This window comes from Elephantulus edwardii, unplaced genomic scaffold (genome assembly GCF_000299155.1).
Source record: "Elephantulus edwardii isolate Elephantulus edwardi_28Jun2011 unplaced genomic scaffold, EleEdw1.0 scaffold00039, whole genome shotgun sequence".
In the NCBI taxonomy this organism is placed as follows: Eukaryota; Metazoa; Chordata; class Mammalia; order Macroscelidea; family Macroscelididae; genus Elephantulus; species Elephantulus edwardii.
This window is the reverse complement of record NW_006399789.1, coordinates 16,175,257-16,179,459: the sequence shown is the minus strand read 5'-3', so window position 1 is coordinate 16,179,459 and position 4,203 is coordinate 16,175,257. Positions and strand designations below refer to the sequence as shown.

The 4,203-nt window shown below is 43.2% G+C and overlaps 1 pseudogene; it reads right to left on the bottom strand.

Annotated features, from left to right (window-relative positions):
- Positions 1–321: 321 nt before the first annotated feature.
- Positions 322–1,398, bottom strand: LOC102851375 (annotated as a pseudogene).
- Between the last annotated feature and the right edge of the window lie 2,805 nt (positions 1,399–4,203).

Below are 4,203 nucleotides of genomic sequence, written 5' to 3'. Positions count from 1 at the left end.
CAGGAAATTGTCCCTCCTTCTTCAGCAAAGAATATCGTGGATTTGAACCGCACACCTCTTGGATTACAGTTCAGCTTCTTGCCACTAAGCCACCAGAGCTCGCCCAAAACCTGAAATTTTTTTTAAAAGGAAACAAAAGAGTAACAAATAAAGCCATGCCAATTCTCATCTCCTTTGTGGGTTTGGTTTGGTTTTTTTTGTTGTTGTTGTTGGGTTTTTTTCCTGGGCAAGTTAGAAATTTGTTTTTTTGGTGGGTGTTTTTTCGTTTTTTGTTGTTGTTGTTTTTATCAAGTCAAGGTGCAACACAACGAAACAGTCTGCCTAGAAGCATTTGTGGTGGACGATGGAGGGTCCAGACTCGTCATACTCCTGCTTGCTGATCCACATCTGCTGGAAGGTGGACTGAGAGGCCATGATGGAGCTGCCGATCCCCAAGGGATATTTGCATGCAGGGGGAACAATGATCTTGATCTTCATCGTGGTGGGGACCAGTGCTGTCATTTTTTGTATCCTGTTGGCAATGCCTGGGTACATGGTGGTCCCACTGGACAGCACTGTGTTGGCATAGAGGTCCTTGCGGATGTCAGCATCACACTCCATGATGAGTTGAAGGTAGCTTCACAGGTGCTACAAGACTCCATGCCCAGGAAGGAGGACTGGAAGAGTGCCTCGGGGCAGTGGAAACAGCTCTAAGGAGGACGAGGAAGCCATTGTGACCATCTCCTGCTCAAAATCCAGGGCAACATAACAGAGTTTCTCCTTAATGCCATGCACAATTTCCCACTCAGCCATGGTGGTGAAGCTGTAGCCTCGCTTGGTGAGGATCTTCATGAAGTAGACCATCAGGTCCCAGCCAGCTAGGTCCAGATGCAGGATGGTATGAGGGAGGGCATACCCATCTGAGATGGGCATTGTGTGGGTGACTCCATCGCCAGAATCGATCACACTGCCGGTGGTGCAGCCAAAGGCATACAGGGACAGCACAGCCTGGATGGTGATGTACTTGGCAGGGGTATTGAAGGTCTTGAACATGACCTGGGTCATCTTCCCCTGGTTAGCCTTGGGGTTCAAGGAGGCCTCCATCAATAGCACAGGGTGCTCTTCAGGGACCACACGCAGCTAATTTTAGAAGGTGAGGTGCCAGATCTTTTCCATGTCGTCCCAGTTGGTGGCAATGCCGGGCTCAATGGGGTACTTGAGAGTCAGAATGCCTCTCTTGCTCTGGGCTTCATCACCCACATAGGAAGCCTTCTGGTCCATACCTACCATCAGGCCCTGGTGCCAAGGGTCCCTACGATGGAGGGGAAGACAGCCCTGAGTGGTGTCATCACCCACGAAGCCATCCTTGTACATGCTAGAGCTGCTGTTGACCAGGAGCACAGTGATGTCATCATCCATGGTGAGCTGGTTTTGGCGGGTGTGAAACCACAGTGATGACAGTAGAGAGGGGCCTGTGCTCTGGGTCAGACAAAGTCTCGACAGTCACAAAAATTCTTTTAAAAAAACTTAGCCAATTGAATCCAAAAGCACATAGAAAAAAATTCATCATGACCAAGTGGGATTCATAACAGGTATGCAAGGATGGTTCAATATAAGAAAAATAACCAATATAGTTCATGTTAACAAAGCAAATAACAAGAACCATATGATATTAGCAATTGATGCAGAAAAGGTATTTGACAAAATCCAACACCCCTTCCAGTTAAGGATACTAAGCAAAATTGGAATAGAAGGGAATTTCCTCAGCATAGTGAAAAGTATATATGCAAAACCAAGAACCAATATAATTCACAATGGAGAAAGACTAAAATAATTTTCCTTGAGAACCAGACAAGAATGTCCACTGTCACTATCTCTATTCAATATTGTACTGAAAGGTCAGCACAAAGAAAACTACAGAACTTTTCTGCAAGACATAATAAATGACTAAATAAATGGGAAAATGTGCCCTGTTCATGGATAGGAAGAGTAAATATTGTGAAAATGACAATCCTACCAAAAGCAATCTATGTATTCAATGCAATCCCAGTACAGATACCAAATGTATTTTCAAGGAGATCAAAAAGAAAATTGTCAAGTTTATTTGAAGAGGCAAGAGACCCCAAATAGCAAAACATTTCTGTTGTTGTTGTTGTTGTTATCTGCCATCAAGTCATTTGCAATTCATAGTAACCCTATGTACAAGAGCTCTAAACACTGCTCTATCCTGTGCCAACCTAGCCATCTCAAACACACTTATTCCCATCGCTCCAGTCACAGAATCGATCCATCTCATTGAAGGTCTTCCTCTCCTTCGCCGCCCTTCCACTCTGCCAAACATGATATCCCTCTCCAAGGACCAGTCCCTCCTTGCAACATGCCCAAAGTATGTCAGATGCAGCTTCAAGATCCTTGAACTACCAAAAATGCTTGGCCAACTCACAGTGGTCTGTGTCACCAGGGCTCACTTTACAACTGCCAGGAATAAATAAAACATTATCAAAAATTTTGAAGATCCCTTTCCTAGCCCAGTCCAATACCTGTAACCAAAGAAAATTTTCTTGTGGCAAAAGACATATTAAATGCAGAAGTAATAAGGCCAGGAAAAATATGTCCATGTGCAAACCATCACAAATGATCAATTAACAAAGAGCTATGGAGTATCTATAACCAAATTATTATGCTAGGTGCTAGAGGTTAAACATTGAACGAGCCCTCAAATGTCTTTCTATCACACGAGGATGAAAAGAGAACCACTTTACAAGGTTAAGTTCTAAAAACAAAGAATCTGTGTAGCTCAGTTTCATAAGACATGGATTTCTCATCTGATAATAAAGAGAAGAAGGGGAGCTCTGGTGGCTTAGTGGTAAGGAGCTGCAACTACAATCCCAGAGGTGCACGGTTCAAATCCACCAGAGGCTCTGCCGGGGAAGGAGGGACAATCTCCTCCTGTACCAGTCAGATCTGATTTGACAGTACACTCACAGAAAAATAATAATAAAATAAAAAAAGAGAAGAATAAGTACTTCAAGATCATTGTGAGAATTACGTAAACTGAATATAGCTGAAGCCAGTAAGGTAGAGTTTGGCACGTAATCGCATTCATTAAATGAATTGCTGCGGCTTGCTCTTGTTGCTGTTGATGCTGTTGCTAAAGAAAGGATCACACAGAAGATGGTAATCTGGAAATTTGTTTTATACATGATTGTGTTTGAAGGATTGATTATATTTGAATTCTAAATAGGAATAAATAGAGACGACGGTATGTGTGACCCAGGCCATGGTCTTACTTGCTATGCATCAGAGAACTGGACAATGACTAAGGGTGACAGAAGAATTCATGCTTTAGAGTTGTGGTTCTGAAGGAGAGTCTTGGACATACCATAAACTGCCAAGAGAACAGACAGGTCTGTCCTAGAGAGGGTGAAACCAAGTTGCTCCTTAGAAGCAAGGATTTTAAAGCTCCAGCTCATATACTTTGTGCATGTTGCCAGAAGGGACTAATCTTTGGAGAAGGGCATCATGCTTGGAAAGGTGGAGGGACAGTGCAGGAGAGGGAAATCCTGGAAGTGATGAATTGATACCATAATTCGTGCAATGAAAGTAAGTGTGTTGGGAGACGGTTGAGAATGGTTCAATATGGGGCAGGGTTCAGAGCTATTGTTTGTAGGGTCGCTATGAATTGCATCCAACTTGACACACAATAGCATCAGTATTCTATACAAGCTAACCAGATTTAAATGGATTCTGTGTTAATGTAAACAGAGTAGAACTGCCCATAAGGTTTCCAAGGGTATACATCTTGATGGAAGGAGACTGCCTATATTTGTATTGAGAAGTAGTTGGTGTGTTTGAACTGTCTACCTTGGTGTTGGCGAGGAGTGTAAAGTATCCCATGACTACCAAAATAGCAAGCAAATCTATGTTGGAGGAAGCAACACAAGGTATTCCTTAGAGATAAGGATGGTGGGATTTCATCTCACATACTTTGGACAGGTGAGGACCAATCCTTGGAAAAGAAAGACATACTTGGAAAAGTAGAGGAAAACTCTTCACAAGATGGGCTGACACACCGAAAGCAACAATGAGTTAAAACACAGAGGAGGTTGTGAGGATTGTACAGGATTTGACATTGTTCCTTTCTATTATACACAGGGCTGCTATGAGTCAGTGTCACCACTGGGCCAATTGGCAGCATCAGGATGGATGGTGAAGAGACTGAGA